This window comes from Leuciscus leuciscus, assembly GCF_965113295.1.
Source record: "Leuciscus leuciscus genome assembly, chromosome: 17".
Lineage (NCBI taxonomy): Eukaryota > Metazoa > Chordata > Actinopteri > Cypriniformes > Leuciscidae > Leuciscus > Leuciscus leuciscus.
This window is the reverse complement of record NC_138741.1, coordinates 37,148,280-37,170,779: the sequence shown is the minus strand read 5'-3', so window position 1 is coordinate 37,170,779 and position 22,500 is coordinate 37,148,280. Positions and strand designations below refer to the sequence as shown.

Here is a 22,500-nt window from a genome sequence, read left to right as displayed (position 1 = left end):
CCCCCTGCTAAACCCATCTTGTTTTTTAGCAGTTTTTTATTTTATTTAAAGGTGCATTAAGCAACTTTTTCATGTTAAAAATACCCGTTTTCTAACCCATACATGCTTAAACAATTGCCTGATGGGCTGAATGAGCCCTTCTCTGATCACTGAGATTGTCTCTATAATCCTGTAAAGTAAAATAAATAAGAGGGATTCGGGCCGGAATTTTAGACTGGGCGTGACGTCATGCGCGTTCATGGCACACTCACCTGGCTGTCTGGCAGGTTTGTGTATTCGCCGCCATTCTCCGTAGAAGATGGATTCTAAGAGACCGGCTTGTAGTTCATTTCAAACACCAACGCAAAAGATAAAAAAAAGAAAACTTTTGTCCGTGAGCGTGCACACTTCTGGCTGCAGTTTCGCTTGCCGCTAGAGGGGGCATAGTTTTGCAAAAACTCAGAGACTTGCGCAATGCACCTTTTTTTTTAGATGCAATTAAGCAAAAAAAAACAAACCGACAAAAAGACAGGTATTTGCCTCATATATGTACAATATGTATTTGATGAACTCTTAAAGCCTATCTTCATGAAAAAAAGGTTAAATATTATTATTTTTAATGACATTTATGTGCAATGGGGAGAGTAATACAATATTTTCCTATGAACCACAGCGTGTTTAACACACAAACGATAAGTTCAGTTCAATTAAGTGAAATTAACAGTTCCCTTATGAGAACGTTCTCTCGTACTGGGTTGCAAATGCTGTGGGAAAACTCCTTTTCTCGAGAATATTGAAGCCTTCATTTTAAAACGCATTGCAGCTGCACAGCGAGAGAATCATAGCTTGCGCGAGCGAGCTGATTGGCTGTTCTGCGGCAACTGCACGAACCTATGGCGAGTGAGCAGGAGCGCGCGATCCAATGGGAGCGCTTGGCGCCCTGCCAGACGGCGCGGCAGGAGAGTATAAATTCAGAGAAAACTCGCCATATGACAGATCTATTCTCCTTCAGCTCTGAGACACACCTCGTTGCTGATTTCTCCGGATTGGAAGCCGCACGCCGTAGAACAGCCTTTCAGCGGAACAGCTTCGCGCCGTGGCAGACTTCGCCCAGCAAGCGTTTCCCTGTGGCATCCGGCGAGTATCCTTTCAGACGCTTTCTAAAAGAGCAAAACACAGTTTTAACAGCGGAGCGCGTTGTTTCAAATGCCGCTCCCCATCTGCGAATCCTGCGGGGTTCCCCTGCATGTGTCAGACCGACACACCCAGTGCGCTGTCTGTCTCGGCCCTGAGCACGCCGACGCAGTGCTCACTAAAGGCGGCTGTCATCACTGTGACAGCATGCTAGACTTGTAGTCAAGACCACCTAAACCGAGACCAAGACACTACCAAGACCAGAGGGTATCGAGACCAAGACAAGACCAAGACCAAGTCGAGACCAAGACCGAGACCAAGTCGAGACCGGAGGAAAAAAAAAAACAGACTAGTGTTGAAGCTAAGCTATAACTTGTATGAATTCAAGAACAGCAGCATACTAGGGTTCAGCCGCAGTTTACATTCAATATTAGACGGTATTACTTCAACTACACAGGCAGAACAATACAGAGACAGACCATGTCATGTGTGTGACTGTGAGCTCACTGTAAATGTTTTTGCAGACTGGGTGAGATCAACTATGTGTAGCAATTTCATGACGGCTGTTACTGCACTATTAGAGGATTGAGACTCCCTTAACTTTTGTGTACTGTTGAGGACTGACATGACTGGTACTGACTGACTGGTTCATCTGACAAAACATCAAACACCTCCAACCTCCAAATTAAAGATACACAATTATAAACTTGGATTAGGCCTAATGTTTAGTCAACACAACAGAGATATGCATATGATATTTAAAAGACCATTTATTTAGTCTAACACCATCATACAATACTGTAATCAAACAACACACACACACACACACACACACACACACACACTGTTGTACATCTATCTTTATGAGGACATTCATTGACACAATGCAATCTCTAGCCGCTTACCCTAACCTTACCCATCACAACTAAGTACCTAACCCGACCCCTGACCCTAAACCGACCCTTAACCTCATTATAACCTTATCCCTAAAACCAAGTGTTGACCCTCAAACAGGCGTTTAAAGGCTCTCAGAAAGTGAGGACCGGCCAAAATGTCTTCACTTTACTCTTTGTCCTCACTCCAATGGTCTAAAACTCAAACTGGTCCTCACAAAGATAGTTGTACAGGTACACACACTCACTCACACTCTCACACACACACACACACACACACACACACACACACACACACACACACACACACACACACACACACACACACACACACACACACACAAATGTTTATTTCCTATTCTAAAGTTAATAATAAAAAAAAAAATGTATTTGGGTTTATTGAAACAATCTTTTTAGTTTTTTTGTGGCATTTTTGCATATTCGCATTTTTGCAAAAACTTAAACTTCCCAAATAACAAAAACTAATTCTAAACTTAGAACTTATATATATATATATATTCACAAAATATATCAAAGTTGGTATAGGAGCAGTTGGTCACAGAATATTACAGTTTTTTCGATTGCTAAACGACAGTGAGCACAACTGGAGTCACATGTGCAAAACTCTAACTACAGTCTGCACAGCAGCAGTTCATGTGGACCAAACTCTAGTTCGTTTTTCATTGCTTGAACACAGTTTTCAAAACTCTACACACTTATCCCATGACTTTAACCACAACCTGCACAACACTGTGGATGTACAGCACTTTGTTCAAATGCTAACACACTGCTGTCAAAACTGTGAACCACACATTCAAAACAGAATAGATTTCAGCCTTGTGCCTTTCAAACACTGATGAGTGCAGTTTCAGCTGAAAGGCTAAGCAGGGGTCTTGTTTTAGACTTGTTAGTGAACACACACACACACACACACACACACACACACACACACACACACACACACACATACTGTACATATATATATAGGTAGAGCTCAGAAAGACTAACTTTGGAAATGGAACAAGGAAGACGGGTTGGTGAAGGGAGAAGGGTGGCAGGGAGAGGGCGGATGCGTGCCGGATGTGAGGACACGACTCCCAGAGGACTGCCAGGGATGGATAAGGCACTCCAGAAGGTTCTCATGGCAAGAGAGAACATTAGATGTGATGTTGATGAAAACCTGTGGCCTGATGCTAGAGAGAGGCAGGATTAGCCCCTCAATTATTTGTTCGAATTACAGTATGTACTTTTAGTTTCTACCTTTTTTTTCTCATTACTGTAATTCCGTAAATTACTACAGACTATTGAAGCAAACTGCTAATTTTCATTTACATTAAAGAATTGTTATGTTCTAAAAAATTGTATAAATCATGTGAAAGAATGTCACTCTTTTCTTTGAAGAAAATATTACTTTGTATGAAGTCACTGAAATTGTTCAAACTGTAAAGATGAAAAGTTAGTATTTTCTGTATTGGTGTTTGATGCTAGTGTGTTTCCTCTCAGTGTGTTCTGAGTGACAGTGTGTGTTATCTCAGTGAGGGGTGTGTGTAGTGTGTTTCCTCTCAGTGTGTTCTGAGTGACAGTGTGTGTTATCTCAGTGAGGGTTGTGTAGTGTGTTCTGAGTGACAGTGTGTGTTATCTCAGTGAGGGTTGTGTGTAGTGTTTGGCTGCACTGAGCTGTTTTGAGCCATGTGTTAAGAGTTGTGTTGCTTGGAGTGAGTTTTGCAGGTGATGTGAACTGTTTAGCTCAGGTGACTGATGGTAGTGCCGACTGTAGTTAGAGTTTTGCACATGTAGCTCCAGTTGAGCTCACTGTCGTTTAGCAATCGAAAAAAACTGTAATGAATCTCTGTGGCCCTCTGCTGGATATATATGGTTACAACACATTATTTCTAAAACTGTAAATTCTACAAGCTTTTTTCTATCCAGCAGAAGTCTGCCTCTGACACCTAGATCAATATCCAGAAACAACTATTTAATTTAGATCATCATTAAAGTAATTTGTTTTCCATAAAATTGTCATTTCATGTGCAAGCTAATGGTATACGTGAGGAATTTTGTGGTAAATTGGTGAAAAAAAAGTACTTATCTCCCAAAACACAGCATAAATGTGTATATATATAGGAGTGTAAACAGGAAGTGAACTGAATGTGAGAGTTAAACCTACACTGCATTCATTCCTGATATATTCCTAATAGGGGTGTAACGATACCCTAATTTCACGATTCGATACATATCACGATACTGAACTCACGATACGATATTATTACGATACTCCAAGACATATAATAAAAGGTTAAGAAAAAATGTACTGTTGATTAAATGCTAAATTTTATATAACATTGTGGGTGTAAATGAATAGGCTTGGACAATGGTGACACCAGAATAAATATATTCATGATTCTGAACCTGAAAATACAGAATTATTTTAGACGAATATGCTTGCACTCTGTCACTGGCTAGATATATTTAAAATAATGTAGGCCACTTTTTACTGGTAACATAAGACTTATAACATAAGCATTATCAGGACCCACTAATATTCCCCCATTATTATATATTATATATTCAACATAATATATTGTAGTTTAATGTAGTACTGACTCTGAAAACTTCAGTTTTTTCTCACAGAGTAATTTTTATTTTGGGTGAACTATCCACAATACATATTGTTGCATTTTTGTATTGCAATATATTGTTACACCCCTAATTCCTAACATGATGTCTTAGTCTCTTCAGTGATTTCTGCAGGACAAGCAGTGACAGGAGTTTCAGCTGGTAGTTTTATACGGATAGTTTCTCTATACACGGCTCCATATGCATAAACTGTGTTCTCACTCAGTAAATGCTATGATCTTAACATTTTGAAGATTAGTTTAAATTTGTTTTTTAAATGTGTTTGCTTAGAGAGTATGATATGGGCATAAACGGTAAATAATCAGATGTTACATATTTTATAGAAGTCTTCCTCGTGTTCAAACTCAGATTGTACAAACAAATTTACATCAATATCCTGTACCAGTGTGACGTGTGTGTATGTGTATATATATATATACTTTTTATATATAGACTTTATTTTTGTGTTTGTCTATTGCAGTTGATGCTGCTGACAGATTTCTCTCTGCATGACAAAAGTGAGGAGCAACGACTTGATGCTTTTCTTCATCAAACTCTTCATGCGTGTCTTCCTGAGTTCTGGAGTTTCTTCAGCTCCTCCTGCTGTTATCATGGCCAAACTCTGGTGGAGAGAGAATCAGAAACCGTTGAAGCCCACAGACTCGTCTGAGAAATCTTGAGTCGGAGTTGAAACTAAAAGGGAGTGAATTAAGGCACATGCATTCTCTTATTTACAAAGTTACAACTGTTCAATTTCTTTAGCACTTGAATTTTACAGATTAAGTTTCAGCCTTTAAAAGTTCAGGCTGATTGCATTTGACATTTTTATGTCTGCAAATAAAAGTTGACTTTTTAAGCTGTCTCGTGAGCCGTTTCTAAATCATCATCGTCAAACCGAATGGTTACAATTCATTACCATTACCATTAACCATTTATAGTAGGGGTGCAACGGTAGGTACATGTATTCGTCCCGAAATGTACGGTACGGACGTCACTGTTCGGTGCATACAGTCACACGACGAATACATCAAAGCCACTAGATGGCTATAAGTGTATGGCATTAAAAATGGCATTTAAAGCATTAAATTAGATTTGAAGATGGCTGCAGAAACCCTGCTTAGATTTAAAACACAAGCACTGATGTTTTACAATAAAAAGTGATACAATAACTAATTTGTGTCAGGATTGCACATTAATCAGAGAAATAAAGTGGTATTTACCGTTATTTCACAAAAAAAGACAAATGTGCTTATTCAGTCGCATATATTTGTTTATTTGTAATCACACAGAACATCACTGGGGTTGAAAGTATGCACATAAAAAAAAAAAAAAAGCTACATTCTTATGTGTGCATTACGTTTGATCATTCAATGATAATTTCTTTAATTTTTCCACCAAGTTATATGATCTGAGGAGCTTTGAGCACCCTCTCCAGTCCCAATATAGTGTTATTTCAGCCAGAGCAACCGATGGATCTCCCAAACCCTGCTAGAGTTTCTCTCTCATGCCACTCGCAGTGATGATGATGATGATGATGATGATGATGATGAAGCTCACGCGCATGAATCAGTGACAGAAGTAGAGTTGTTTCAGGAGGGATGTATGATTCTGTCTTCAACTTTGAAACGAAGACTGTCCACAGTGGTGATTAAGACTCTTTGGTGGCCCTGGCCACAGACACCTAGAGTGCCATAAAGTCTTTGTTAAAGCGTTATAAGCCATGAACCGAAGCTGCAAAAACAAACAAGTCACAAATGTCCGGATGTTAAATCTGTGACACTCAGAGTTTTGTGCTGAAGTGGCTGGAATCACTCATGCTTCATAAACTCTACTGGAAGTCTAAAACTACACTAAAAAATTTATGTTTTTGATTTACGCATTTCAAATAATAGTAAAATTCCATCAAATTGAATTGAATAATCCTTACATAGAATTGTAAATGAGTAAAAAAAAAAAAAAAAGATGCAGAAAGGGAAGAGGTAAATGAATATAAAGGAAGGCAATAATCAAACTGCTGATTACAGGAAGTACTCATGTCACAACCTGGCTCAAGGGTCATGACAAAAGAGGGAACGAGGCAGCATAAATAATCAAAAGTGATTTATTTAACAAAAGAGTCACCAAACATAACTATTTAAATGTAAATGATAAGTCTCTATAACATAAGTAAACTCAAAACAAAATATAGTAGTCGGCGTGATCAGGCCATGGTTGACGTCTGGGTTGCAGAGAAGAGAATGCTTGAGTAGTTTGACCAAGTTGAGCTTTATCTCCACTGGTTCACAGGTTCCAGGTGCACCCAATCAGCAATCACCTCAACAGAACAAAGATAATTAACAATCACACAGGGGCCGTCACACTCATAAAACTCAAAACTCTAATATGCAAATATTTTATAAGAAGTGCTTGTGTTGAAACAGGAGAGAGGCTGTTTACTGATGGATCAAATGATGGTTCGTGTGACTGGGATTTTAGGGGAATTAATAAACATATTACAGGTTCTCAGTGGGACACACACCTGTTTGTCATGAGCTATGTAGCGCTTGTACTGAATGTGTTTATATTTGTTTTGTTGGATAATGGTTTGAATCTTATACTGTGGACAGTGAGAAGAACTGATTATGGGATTCATGAGGGTCTTTATGCACTGATTTCAGTGTTTCAAGTACTTTATAATGCTGAGATACTGTTGATGTTGAAGTCAAACTCGTGCTGGTAGAAATCTAGAGAGAACTGATGAACTCTTCAATCAAATGCTCCAGAAGCTCCTCAATGTCAGCTAGAAAACACACAAATCTCACAGAGTAAACCAAATAACACAGATTATCTTTCTCAGGGGTTTAGTTACGGTCTCTGCCGATCTTCTTCCAGATTAAAGCTCTTCAAGATGTTTTGTGATGTTTCTGGTCGATGCTCACAGAAGCTTCTGGAAGTTTCCCGTCAATAATGTATTTGCCTCATATATGTACAATATGTATTTGATGAACTCTTAAAGCCTATCTTCGTGAAAAAAAAGGTTAAATATTATTATTTTTAATGGCATTCATGTGCAATGGGGAGAGTAATACAATAATGTTCCTATGAACCACAGCGTGTTTAACACAGTGACAGTGACACGTGACGGCCAAGTATGGTAACCCATACTTGGAATTTGACCTCTGCATTTAACCCATCCAAGTTAATGCACACACATTAGGAGCAGAGTAGTGAGTAGTTAACACACACACACTGCAAACGTGGATACACACACCCAGAGCAGCGGGCAGCCTTTGTGTGGCGCCCGGGGAGCAATTAGGGGTTAGGTGCCTTGCTCAAGGGCACCTCAGTCATTTCCCACCGGTTCTGGAATCGAACCAGCAACCTTTGGGTTACCAGTTCAACTCCCTAACCACTAGGCCATGACTGCCCCGCAAAGGCTGTCTTGGCAGCGGTGGGTACACACAAACACACAAACGATAAGTTCAGTTCAATTAAAGGACAAGTTCGGTATTTTACACTTAAAGCCCTGTTTTCAGATCGTTTCTGATGAAATACAATGGTTAAGATTGAAATTTGGACAAATGCTGCTGGCCCGAGAATTGTCGGTTTCTGTGGTAGCACCCCCCCACCTCCACAATGGTAGTTTTTGTCCAACTCCATTGACTTGTATTGGATGAAAAACTACGATAAAACCTGTTTGAAAGCATCTTTTGCAGCGATTTTTGTGTGAGCATATCAGTGAACACCCCTGACCACTCGGTGAGTTTCACGTCTTTGTAAACGAAAGTTTAATGCGTTTTAGGAAGGATTATTACAGTGCACCTATGCAACCATTGTGGAGGTGGGGGGGGTGCTACCACAGAAACCGAAAATTCTCGGGCCAGCAGCATTTGTCCAAATTTCAATCTTAACCATTGTATTTCATCAGAAACGATCTGAAAACAGGGCTTTAAGTGTAAAATACCGAACTTGTCCTTTAAGTGAAATGAACAGTTTTGTTTTGATAGCTGGTAGCTTAATTCCTTACCCGTCGAAGTTTATGGTTTGAATCGATCTGCCATGTTTTCTGTTTGTTTGTGTTTGTGTTTGTTCTTTGCATCTTTTATCCACACTAGTTCACTTTCTGTTAATTTATTTAAGTGTTCAAAGCTTCCATGCAGGATCTGGGTGATTGCTGTGTGAAAAAAGGGCACGCGATTTAAACTCGCGAGGGGGAGTGCGATTTGTCCGGGGAGTCGGATTTTGGGCGGATTTCCGAGTGGGCGGGTTTTGGTGAGCTTTTGGGCTGGAAATCCCTGTCCCAATCTGGCAACACTGGGCGAGGACAGTCTGCGCAATGAAAGCCCGTTGTTCAGGATTGGGATGATGCAGGATCGGAGCGGTGGTGAAGCGGAGCTTGAGTTGGTTGAAAGCTTGCGTAGCGCTCTCGTTCCAGGGGAGCCGAGGTGTTCCTTTCCGCACCAGAGCTGTCAGGGGTCCTGCCACAGAGCTGAATCCCCGAATGAACCGCCGGTAGAAGTTAGCAAACCCCAGGAATCGCTGTAGTTCCTTGAGAGTGGTAGGTTGGGGCCAATCCACCACCGCCCTGACTTTGCCCTCATCCATGGCCACGCCCTCGGGGCTGATAACGTAGCCCAGGAAAGAGGTGGTGGTTTGATGGAAGTCACACTTTTCAAACTTGGCGTAAAGCTGGAACTGAATGAGTCTTCGGAGCACGGCTCGTACGTGCTGTACATGGTCCTCGAGGGTATCCGAGTAAACCAGTATATCATCGATGTAGACGACCACACAGCGCTGAAGCATGTCTCGGAATACGTCGTTGATGAAGGACTGGAAAACAGCTGGACTGTTAGAAACGCCCGAAGGGCATAACCAAGTATTCGTAGTGGCCAGTGCTTGTAGAGAAAGCCGTCTTCCACTCATCTCCCTCTCGGATACGAACCAGGTTATAGGCTGAGCGTAGGTCCAGTTTGGTGTAGAATTTCGCTGTGCGGAGAAGCTCAAGAGCAGCAGGAACCAGTGGTAGGGGATAACGAAACTTCACTGTGCAGTCATTGAGGGCTCTGTAATCGATGCATGGGCGTAACCCGCCATCCTTTTTCTTGACAAAGAAGAAGCCAGCTGACATAGGAGAGGTGGAAGGACGAATGAATCCTTTGGCCAGTTCTTCCTCTATGTATTTCTCCATAGCTTCAGTCTCGGCCTGAGAAAGGGGAAAAATGCGTCCCCTGGACGGTATGGAACCTGGGATGAGATCGATGGCACAGTCGTATTCCCGATGAGGAGGTAACTGGGTAGCTTTGGCTTTACTGAAGGCTTCGGCCAGGTCGCGATATTCAGCAGGCAAACTGGAGAGAGCGGAATTTTCACAGAGCTCTGAGATGCTTCGAACTGGCAGCGGTTTAATGGGACTTAGGCACTTGGAAAAGCAATCTTCACCCCAGCGGATAATTTGACCCGTAGTCCATTGCAGGTGAGGATTATGGCTTCTTAGCCAGGGTAGTCCCAGTATGACAGGAGTGTGTGGAGCAGGCAGAATGTAGAAATTAATATTCTCACGGTGCAACAGTCCTGTGCGCATCTGTAGCTCTTGCGTTATGTGAGTAATTCGCCCCGTGCCAAGGGGCCGTCCGTCAACCGCTTCGACTGTGAGAGGAGAAGTGCAGGGGATTAGAGCTATCTTGTGCCGTTTAGCAAAATCTTGTGACATAAAATTTCCAGCCGCCCCAGAATCAATTAATGCAGACGTAGAGAAAGACTGATCATTCTTAGTGAATTCCAGAGGTACAGAGACACAAGAGAGAGGATTCAGACTATCAAGAGTTAAACTCACCGTTGCCTTTTCTTTGCGTGCTGACAGTTGAGGACAATGTAGTCGGAAATGACCAGTTCCTCCACAATACATGCATAGTTTCAAAGTCCTCCGACGTTCACGTTCCTCCTCAGTTAACCGGGAAGTGTTAATTTGCATAGGCTCACCGGCTTCCGTGGCCACGGGACTCGGAGAGTGTGGGGTTGAGACGTTGCGTGAGAGAGTCGAGGATCGGATGCTGGCACGGCGTGAGCGAATGAGATTGTCAATCTGAATGGAGAGATGAATAAACTGGTCCAGATTCCTTCCCTCAGCGATGACAAGCTAGATATAGGCTTGAACTCAAGAGTAAATTGCTGACAGGTGGAAGGTAATCAGAGCGCCAATGATGCATACTAGGAGGAGTATGCATCATTAGTATTCAGGGGAAGGCGCTCGAGACTGAGTACTGGGGATCTCACTAGACGCCGTAACACAGTCGTATGTTTCCAAACTAAAATTACTCACAAAAAAATGTGACTTTGGAACTTTAAATGACGAGCTAATACGTGACCGCATAGTCTGCGGGATTGAAAGTGACGGTGTGCGGAAACAGCTGCCAATGTATGCTTGTTATATGAGCAATCTGAAAAGAGCACTGAAGCAATGAAGGGGAAAGTCATGGCAGAGCGTGCAGTGCGATCCGCCAAGCATCTGCTCGAGAAGTGCCATAGATTCAGGCTGCTTTACTCCACCTGCGTAACCTTCCACGCGCTGACCTGCCATCACCTGCCCAACTGCTCCTCTCCAGGCGTACGAGAACTTTTCTTCCTGAGCTGAAAGACAGACTGATGCCCTCTGTATGCTGCAACGTCAAGGCAGTGCTTACCAGGAGGAGAAAGGAAAGCAAAGCATACTATGACCGCAATGCCCACACCCTTCCACCCTTACAACAGGGTCAGACAGTAAGGATGCAGACGGCTCGCGGTTTCGACAAACTGGCAGTTGTACAGGGCCATGCTGCTCAACCTAACAGCTATGTGGGGACCTCTCAGGGCAGACAGTACATAAGAAATCGACGTCTCCTCCTCCGTGTTCAAGAGCCTGCGCCCACTGAATGTTCAGAAGATGATTATAGACCACTTCCACCAGCGTGACCTCTTACAACCCTCCTGTCATCTACAGTGTTACCATCTCAGAGCGAAGCACCTGCCACTGGTGATGTTGCTGCAACTGCCCAGCCTGTAGTGACTCGTTCAGGGAGAGTTAGCCGTCCTAACCCACGTTATCAGGACTATCTCACTGGTTAAGGATACCCTTTCTATATATTACATGTTATACTATCTTTATTCACATGTTCAGTTGGTGAATGTTAGCTTAAGCGAAGGAATGTATAGTTGATAAATGTTGCTAGCCCTTTAAGGTTGGGGTTACATGGGAAGGTGGGTGTGGTCCGGTTGGACCGGCGGGAGTGTAGAACAGGAGAAACAAAATAAAAAAGACGAAACACGTTCGGTTGTTAAACCTATCCTGCGTTGTGTCAGTTATTGAGAAATCTACAGTTGGAAAACTCCTTGTAATGGTTGATTCAGTCTGTAACTCAGAACACGTTTGGACAGCAGTCAGTCTGATGTGGTTTGCCTAATGCTGATCGATTTCATTGGTGTGAAGTTCACTGTGAACGGAAAAGGGAAAAGAAACTGTATTTCACTGCAAATATTTCATTCCCTCACAATGGCTCTTATTCTGACATCTTGTCTCGTATCGAGACCTTCTTAATGACACATTCAGTCAGTCTGCAGTTTCTTTTGTGCTTAATCCAGTGTTAAGTCTGAATATTTATGGAAAACTTTGTAAAAGGTAGGTTAAATACACGCAGAGAACAGATGAATATGATGGTAAGTAGAATAAGAAGGTAAGATGATTTTATCCAAAGTTTGCAACTTTCTTCTGTGGAACAAAAGACCCCATTCAGCAAACCCAGATCCATCACTCGTTCTCTCGGGGGAGAACAATCATTTCAACAACAGTATTTTGTTTACTTTAATGAACATTTGACACATAATGTGTTTCTCAGCGTGTGTGTGTGTGTGTCTGTCTTGTTTCTTCTTCAGTGACAAGGAACATTATTGACGGGAAACTTCCAGAAGCTTCTGTGAGCATCGACCAGAAACATCACATAACATCTTGAAGAGCTTTAATCTGGAAGAAGATCGGCAGAGACCGTAACTAAACCCCTGAGAAAGATAATCTGTGTTATTTGGTTTACTCTGTGAGATTTGTGTGTGTTTTCTAGCTGACATTGAGGAGCTTCTGGAGCATTTGATTGAAGAGTTCATCAGTTCTCTCTAGATTTCTACCAGCACGAGTTTGACTTCAACATCAACAGTATCTCAGCATTATAAAGTACTTGAAACACTGAAATCAGTGCATAAAGACCCTCATGTATCCCATAATCAGTTCTTCTCACTGTCCACAGTATAAGATTCAAACCATTATCCAACAAAACAAATATAAACACATTCAGTACAAGCGCTACATAGCTCATGACAAACAGGTGTGTGTCCCACTGAGAACCTGTAATATGTTTATTAATTCCCCTAAAATCCCAGTCACACGAACCATCATTTGATCCATCAGTAAACAGCCTCTCTCCTGTTTCAACACAAGCACTTCTTATAAAATATTTGCATATTAGAGTTTTGAGTTTTATGAGTGTGACGGCCCCTGTGTGATTGTTCATTATCTTTGTTCTGTTGAGGTGATTGCTGATTGGGTGCACCTGGAACCTGTGAACCAGTGGAGATAAAGCTCAACTTGGTCAAACTACTCGAGCATTCTCTTCTCTGCAACCCAGACGTCAACCATGGCCTGATCACTCCGACTACTATATTTTGTTTTGAGTTTACTTATGTTATAGAGACTTATCATTTACATTTAAATAGTTATGTTTGGTGACTCTTTTGTTAAATAAATCACTTTTGATTATTTATGCTGCCTCGTTCCCTCTTTTGTCATGACCCTTGAGCCAGGTTGTGACAAAATGGGGGCTCGTCTCGGTCTTAGAACTCGGGCAATTTAATAAGATATCAATGTTTAATACGTAGACCTATGTATTGGGGTCTAGTTTGTTGGGAGCGTGGCAGCCCGTTGGAATGGTAAGAAGCTTGTTTTACTTTGGTAATTGTTCGCTTGTTTGTTCATTTGGGGTAGCTCTGTGGTGATATACAATAGGTTTGTTGGTTGAGCAGGGTAAGTGAAGGTTTGTTTACTGGCATTTGAAAAACTTGTAGGTGATTTTTTTTTTTACAAATTATTTATTGTTTCTACAGTCAACAGGTAATCCAGGTGACTGTTGTAGGTCCTTGTGTGCATATTGTTGTTAAAAGCGGTTGGAGTTTTCTCTTGTAGGCTGTAGCGACGGTCCACTTTTGGGCTTGTTGTGCGGGTCCTAGGTAGTGTTGTGGCGAACGTGGGTGAAGCTTTTAGCTTGGGAGCATGTCCGTGGTTTTGGGAGGGTCGCTAGTGTGCTAGTTGCTCTTCCATGCCAGCGGTCATTAGTGCATAAATACCCACCACAAGTAGCTGCATGAAGACTAGGGATGAGTTAGTTAGCTGGGTTGATCAAGATAGCAGGAAAACTCCATATCACGTGAGGTTTAGTCCTTTTAGTACGCACGAGGAAGCTACACTGTCTTGCTGGGTCTGTGGGTCTGTTGCTGTGGTTTTGATGTGCCAATTGTAATTAGGCGTAATGGCAGATTGTGATGCATTTATTGCAGCTCCGTCTGAAGAGGCGTTGGAGCGTTGTACTAGAGAGCAGCTACTGAAGATTGCAGAGCACTTCTCTATAGTGGTAGGTGACAAACGCCTTAAAGAGAATATTAAGGTAGTTTTGAAGTCTGAGTTGAGGGAGAAGGGTGTGTTGGCTGTAGACGAAAAAGATGATTCTCCATTTTCCGCTCGTGTACTTATCCAGACTCAGGGCTTAACGTTTGACCAACAAAAGGAACTGTTGTTGATTCAGCTTGATCATGACAAATGTAAACCTGAGTTGCGAATTAAAAAGCAGATTGAGGTGGAGAGGATTCGGCAAGAAATAGAGCAGGCCAAATTAGATCTGGAAGGGCACCGCTTATCTTTGGCAAATGATAGTAAGGGGTCCACTGAAGATCAGAGCGGGCAGTTGTCTAGAGCAGTGGTTTTCAAACTGTGGGTCGCGACCCACTTGTGGGTCACACAGTGAGAAAAGGTGGGTCACACAAAGGCACTTAGCTGCAGCTAAATTTACGTTACGATGAGTGAAACAAAACCAGTCCGATTAATGACCAAACGACTATGAGTTTTAGCGCCCGCCAAAGTGTTATTTGATCGCTGAGTAATGTAGATGAACTGCTGTGCTTGTGACAGAGTCACAGTGCATGTTTAACTGAAAGAACGAGCAGAGAGAGTACTCGGTCGCGCGCGCGCTCTCTCTCTCTCTCTCTCTCTCTCTCTCTCTCTCTTCGGAGCCAGGCGAAAGTGTAAAAAAGACTTCACCGTCTCCAAACTAAGCGCTGTCTTGCTCTCTCTCCCTCGCACATATTAATCAAAATAAATCGACACGGTGGTAAAAGGTCGGAAGACCAAAGTTTCATGTGGAGCATTCGGAGATTTTTTTTTCTTCCTCAATTACCGCTGGGTGTGAATTGTGCTAAATAAGTTGTTGCCTTATCTTCTCTGAAAAGCGTCCCAGACATTCAGCTGACATAAAACAACACTTTAATTAAACGAAAAAAACTATCCAGTGATGAAATGTTTTCTGTGTTGACACAAATCTTGGATGTCTATGTCCTAACTGCTGGGATAATCACACAACGCGCATGACACGTCCAATTCGCGAACTAATGACTCCTTTGAACCGATTCATTTTAATGAATGGACAACTGATCTTTCCAACAGTGAACTTAGGAGACGTTTGAATCAGTAACACTTTACAATAAAGTTCTATTTATTACATAAATTACATAAAAAGTACAGTTTGCTTACTCAAGCTTAAGCTTTAAAATAAATAAAACCCCTTGTTTTTTTTGAAAAGCATATGACTACATTTTTCCACACAGTGCAATCAAGAATCGATAAGAGAATCGTTAATCAGAATCGTCAGTGGCATTATTATTATTGATAAAATCTTATAATTTCCCATCCCTATGTGAAGACGGTACAATTATAATCAAACATTAAAGAACATACATGTTTTTTTAAGAGTTAAAAGTTTAAAATATTTTGCTAACATGAAGGCTTGTCACTGTCAGTCTTTTTACATCAGTGCAAAACTAGGGAATGCAGATTAAGACCATCAGCATGCATTGATTAATCCCATGGCATGTAGCAAAAAAAAAAAAAAAGTGCGACCAAATCATGCTGGTGCGACCAACTGAGAAAGTTGGTAGCACCAGTGCAAGTGGGTCTTGAGATTGATTATACTTGTCTAGGTGGGTCCTAGAACGAAAAAGTTTGGGAACCCCTGGTCTAGAGAGCTATGTGTTCCTTTGATATTAATAATTTAAGACTACTGCCACAGTTTAATGAAAAGGACCCGGATACTTTTTTTATATTATTTGAGCGTGTTGCTAAAGCTAGAGGTTGGCCTGATGCAGATTGTGCTTTGATGCAGATTGTGCTTTGATGCTTCAGTGTGTGCTGACAGGACGAGCGCAGGAAGCTTATTCATCCTTGAGCACAGAAGATAGCTCTAGCTTTGTAAAAATCAAGTCTGCTGTGTTAAAGGCGTATGAGCTGGTACCAGAAGCGTTTCGCCAACGCTTTAGGTCCTGGGAAAGACGCACTGGTCAAACTTATATGGAGTTTGCTCGGGACGTGACTGGTCATTTTAAACGTTGGTTGGATGCGCTGGAGGTCACTACTTTTGAGCATCTGTGTGACCTTGTTTGGGAGCAGTTCAAAAACATGCTTCCTGGCTACATTGCAACATATGTTAGTGAGAGAAAGTGTGTCACGGCGGCAGGTGCGGCTGCATTAGCAGATGAGTATTTGTTACTCCATAAAGGGAGTTTTAGAGAGCGTGCTATAACACGTGAGCGTTCTTGGAGAGCTGGTGCGCCAAAGTTAGAAGCAGTATCGCGAGGTAATGTTGACACTAACTGTAACTACTGTCATGAAGAGGGTCACTGGAAGGCTGATTGTCCGCTGCTGCATTTTAGAAATAAAACTGTAATATCTAAGGTTAATCCTGTGGCAGCAGCTGCACCGGTTGTTACGGACTGTGTGTCTGAGTTACTTACAGCGGAGCTTGAACCGGATGTCTTGGCAGCTTATGCCCCTTTTATTAGAGATGGTTTTGTGTCACTGGTAGGAAGTGAGGTTAGGGTTCCAGTAAAAATTCTGAGGGACACAGGGGCCTATGACTCTTATATTGTGGGATCTGTGTTGTCGTTGTCAGAAGAAACTGATACGGGTGACTGCATACTAAGTCGTGGCATGGGTTTAACTGTTTTGCCCATACCGTTGATCTTGGACTGTGAACTGGTAAAAGGAGAGGTAGATGTAGGTGTGCATCCAGCGTTGCCCATTGAGGGGATTCATTTCATTCTGGGTAACGGGCTGGCTGGTAGCCGTGTTTGGGCTGACACTACTCCCTTGCCGGTCGTTGCATCTTGCCCAGTTAAGTCTGTTGTTGACCATATTGCCGCTGATTTACCTCAGGTTTTCTCAGCCTGTGTAAGTACACGAGCTATGAGTCTGAGAGGGAATCTGATGAGAGTGAAGTAGAGTTCGTGACTCCATCGATGTCGGACTTTCCACTATCTGTGTCAAAAATGTAGTTGTTACAGGAACAGCAAAGTGACTCTTCCCTTAAAGAAATGTTTAATTGTGTTGTATCTGCTAAGGAGATCAACAGTGTAGCAAGTGGGTATTTTGTACAAAAAGGCTTGTTGCTTAGGAAATGGTTGATTCTGGGTACTGACTTTGTTGGGGATGCTGTCGCTCAGTTGGTGGTACCAACAAAATTTCGTCCCCTTGACTTAAAAGTCGCTCATGATGAGAGTGGGCACTTTGGTGTGAAAGACTTATCTTAATGTCTTGAAGCATTTCTTTTGGCCACGTTTGAAAAAAGATGTTGCAGCATACATTAAGACATGTCACGTGTGTCAGTTAACGGGAAAGCCCAATCAGTCTGTTAAACCTGCTCTATTACAACCCATTTTGGTTAGGAATGAACCATTTGAGCGCCTGATTGTGGACTGTGGGTCCGTTACCATGCTCTAAGTCTGGCTGTAAATACCTGCTGTCTGTGATGTGTCAGAATACTCGGTATCCTGCTGCGTATCCATTGAGGGCAATTACCACTAAGGCGGTAGTGAAAGCTCTAAGTCAGTTCATTTCGGTCTTTGGCATTCTGAAGGTCATCCAGAGCGATCAGGGGTCAAATTTTTCTTCGCACATGTTTGGTCAAATTTTGAAGTTGTTGCGTGTCCGTCATAACCAGTCATCAGCCTATCATGCACAGAGTCAGGGGGCCTTGGAAAGATTCCATCAGACTTTGAAGTCTCTCCTGCGTGCATATTGCACAGAGCTGGATAGAGACTGGGAGGAGGGTCTTCCCTGGCTTATGTTGGCTGCAAGAGAAGCTGTGCAGGAAAGTATAGGTTTTAGTCCTAATGACTTGGTTTTTGGACACACAGTGCGTGGACCCTTGGCTGTTTTAAAGGATGGCCTGGTGGAGGCAGAACCGCCCAGAAATTTGGTTGATTTTGTCAATGGCTTTAAACATCGTCTGTTTGTAGCAGGTGAAATGGCGAGGGAGAAATTGCAAGTGTCACAGAGTAAGATGAAAAATATCTATGATCGCCGTGCGGAGCATCAAGAGTTTAGTCCGGTAGATCAAGTGCTTGCACTGATGCCTGTTGTGAGCTCGCCATTTCAGGCTAAATATGCTGGTCCTTATACAGTTGTTGAGAGAAGGTCTGACCTGAATTACATAATTGCAACACCAGGACGGAAAAAGTCAACACAGTTATGTCATGTCAACCTTCTCAAACCATATTATAAACGTGAGGCTGAGGTAAGCCAGACAGTAAGAGACAAGGTGCATCCGGTTCTCCTTGTGAGTTCGGTGTCAGAATCACAGGAGGCAGATGGAGTGCCAGAACCAGATGACAGTTTGTTATATGGTCGTCTAAAAAATTCTGAGACACTTCGTAACCTTGATAGTCTGTTGTTGCATTTGACTGAATCTAAGCGTGGTGAGTTGTCTGATCTGATACAGAAATATCTATGTCTGTTTGATGATGTTCCAACATGCACAAATTGGATCGAACATGATGTTGATGTTGGAAATGCACAACCAATTAAACAGCGTTTTTACCGCATGTCTCCAGAGAAACTTAAACATCTAGACTCTGAAGTTGCTTACATGCTGGAAAATAATATTGCAGTCCCATCACCTTCTAGTTGGTCTTCACCGTGTATTTTGGTTCCAAAGGCCGATAAATCGCCTAGATTTTGCACAGACTTCAGAAAGGTAAACTCAGTCACTAAACCAGATTCCTTTCCGTTGCCGCGTATGGACGACTGTATAGATCAGGTTGGTTCTGCCAAATTTGTTAGCAAGTTTGACTTGCTTAAAGGATATTGTCAGGTTCCGCTGTCTGCGCGTGCTCAGGAGGTGTCGGCATTTGTTACACCATCTGGACTCTATTCCTATAGAGTCATGCCGTTTGGTTTGAGGAACGCTCCAGCGACATTCCAACGATTGATCAATCGCGTTGTGTCAGGTCTGGAAGGTTGTTCCGTTTACCTAGATGATCTGGTTATTTATAGTGACACATGGCATGCTCATCTTAAACGCATTCGAGCTTTGTTTGACAGGTTGTCTGAGGCACGTCTGACTGTAAATTTGGCCAAGTGTGAGTTTGCGAGGGCAACGGTGACATATTTGGGACGTGTAGTGGGGCAGGGCCATGTAGCTCCGGTCCAGGCCAAAGTCAGGGCAGTAGAACATTTTCCTAGGCCTACAACTAAAAAAGAGTTACAACGATTTTTGGGTCTCGTTGGATACTACAGGAGTTTCTGTAAAAACTTCTCTACAGTTGTTTTTCATATGACTGAGTTGTTAAAAGCTAAGGTAAAGTTTGTGTGGTCTAATGAGTGTCAGCAAGCCTTTGAGAACATTAAGTCCCTGTTGTGTTCGTCTCCTGTGTTGATAGCGCCACAGTTTGATAAAACATTCATGCTCCAAGTAGATGCAAGTCAGGTGGGTGCAGGTGCTGTTTTGTTGCAGGAGGATGGTCAGGGAATGGCGAGACCAGTTAGCTTCTTTTCCAAAAAATTCAACCGTTATCAGCTGAATTATTCAGTGATAGAGAAAGAAGCGCTGGCACTTGTTTGGGCTTTGCAGCACTTTGAGGTGTACATTGGGGGGGTGACGGCCCCTGTGTGATTGTTAATTATCTTTGTTCTGTTGAGGTGATTGCTGATTGGGTGCACCTGGAACCTGTGAGTGGTGCACCTGGAACCTGTGAACTAGTGGAGATAAAGCTCAACTTGGTCAAACTACTTGAGCATTCTCTTCTCTGCAACCCAGACGTCAACCATGGCCTGATCACTCCGACTACTATATTTTGTTTTGAGTTTACTTATGTTATAGAAACTTATCATTTACATTTAAATAGTTATGTTTGGTGACTCTTTTGTTAAATAAATCACTTTTGATTATTTATGCTGCCTCGTTCCCTCTTTTGTCATGACCCTTGAGCCAGGTTGTGACATGAGTACTTCCTGTAATCAGCAGTTTGATTATTGCCTTCCTTTATATTCATTTACCTCTTCCCTTTCTGCATCTTTTTTTATTTATCTTTTTACTCATTTACAATTCTATGTAAGGATTATTCAATTCAATTTGATGGAATTTTACTATTATTTGAAATGCGTAAATCAAAAACATAAAAATGTTTAGTGTAGTTTTAGACTTCCAGTAGAGTTTATGAAGCATGAGTGATTCCAGCCACTTCAGCACAAAACTCTGAGTGTCACAGATTTAACATCCGGACATTTGTGACTTGTTTGTTTTTGCAGCTTCGGTTCATGGCTTATAACGCTTTTAACAAAGACTTTATGGCACTCTAGGTGTCTGTGGCCAGGGCCACCAAAGAGTCTTAATCACCACTGTGGACAGACTTCGTTTCAAAGTTGAAGACAGAATCATACATCCCTCCTGAAACAACTCTACTTCTGTCACTGATTCATGCGCGTGAGCTTCAGACTCCACATCATCATCATCATCATCATCATCACTCCGAGTGGCATGAGAGAGAAACTCTAGCAGGGTTTGGGAGATCCATCGGTTGCTCTGGCTGAAATAACACTATATTGGGACTGGAGAGGGTGCTCAAAGCTCCTCAGATCATATAACTTGGTGGAAAAATTAAAGAAATGATCATTGAATGATCAAACGTAATGCACACATAAGAATGTAGCTTTTTTTTTTTTTATGTGCATACTTTCAACCCCAGTGATGTTCTGTGTGATTACAAATAAACAAATATATGCGACTGAATAAGCACATTTGTCTTTTTTTGTGAAATAACGGTAAATACCACTTTATTTCTCTGATTAATGTGCAATCCTGACACAAATTAGTTATTGTATCACCTTTTATTGTAAAACATCAGTGCTTGTGTTTTAAATCTAAGCAGGGTTTCTGCAGCCATCTTCAAATCTAATTTAATGCTTTAAATGCCATTTTTTAATGCCATACACTTATAGCCATCTAGTGGCTTTGATGTATTCGTCGTGTGACTGTATGCACCGAACAGTGACGTCCGTACCGTACATTTCGGGACGAATACATGTACCTACCGTTGCACCCCTACTATAAATGGTTAATGGTAATGAATTGTAACCATTCGGTTTGACGATGATGATTTAGAAACGGCTCACGAGACAGCTTAAAAAGTCAACTTTTATTTGCAGACATAAAAATGTCAAATGCAATCAGCCTGAACTTTTAAAGGCTGAAACTTAATCCGTAAAATTCAAGTGCTAAAGAAATTGAACAGTTGTAACTTTGTAAATAAGAGAATGCATGTGCCCTTAATTCACTCCCTTTTAGTTTCAACTCCGACTCAAGATTTCTCAGACGAGTCTGTGGGCTTCAACGGTTTCTGATTCTCTCTCCACCAGAGTTTGGCCATGATAACAGCAGGAGGAGCTGAAGAAACTCCAGAACTCGGGAAGACACGCATGAAGAGTTTGATGAAGAAAAGCATCAAGTCGTTGCTCCTCACTTTTGTCATGCAGAGAGAAATCTGTCAGCAGCATCAACTGCAATAGACAAACACAAAAATAAAGTCTATATATAAAAAGTATATATATATATACACATACACACACGTCACACTGGTACAGGATATTGATGTAAATTTGTTTGTACAATCTGAGTTTGAACACGAGGAAGACTTCTATAAAATATGTAACATCTGATTATTTACCGTTTATGCCCATATCATACTCTCTAAGCAAACACATTTAAAAAACAAATTTAAACTAATCTTCAAAATGTTAAGATCATAGCATTTACTGAGTGAGAACACAGTTTATGCATATGGAGCCGTGTATAGAGAAACTATCCGTATAAAACTACCAGCTGAAACTCCTGTCACTGCTTGTCCTGCAGAAATCACTGAAGAGACTAAGACATCATGTTAGGAATTAGGGGTGTAACAATATATTGCAATACAAAAATGCAAAAATATGTATTGTGGATAGTTCACCCAAAATAAAAATTACCCTGTGAGAAAAAAACTGAAGTTTTCAGAGTCAGTACTACATTAAACTACAATATATTATGTTGAATATATAATATATAATAATGGGGGAATATTAGTGGGTCCTGATAATGCTTATGTTATAAGTCTTATGTTACCAGTAAAAAGTGGCCTACATTATTTTAAATATATCTAGCCAGTGACAGAGTGCAAGCATATTCGTCTAAAATAATTCTGTATTTTCAGGTTCAGAATCATGAATATATTTATTCTGGTGTCACCATTGTCCAAGCCTATTCATTTACACCCACAATGTTATATAAAATTTAGCATTTAATCA

At 41.6% G+C, this 22,500-nt stretch overlaps 3 protein-coding genes across 3 annotated transcripts in view; 1 reads left to right on the top strand and 2 right to left on the bottom strand.

The window, feature by feature from the left end:
- LOC309479403 (uncharacterized protein) overlaps window positions 1-22,500 on the top strand; it is a 373,702-nt gene that overhangs the window by 185,630 nt on the left and 165,572 nt on the right. The window lies entirely within an intron of this gene.
- LOC309479377 (uncharacterized protein) overlaps window positions 1-22,500 on the bottom strand; it is a 271,906-nt gene that overhangs the window by 97,526 nt on the left and 151,880 nt on the right. The gene's annotated exons all lie outside the window — the stretch shown is intronic.
- Window positions 21,342-22,500, bottom strand: part of LOC309478987 (N-lysine methyltransferase KMT5A-like) — a gene marked incomplete at its 5' end in the record, with an annotated part of 12,450 nt that continues 11,291 nt past the window's right edge. Inside the window, one exon of the mRNA XM_082142832.1 lies at window positions 21,342-21,717. The remainder of the gene's footprint in view (window positions 21,718-22,500) is intronic.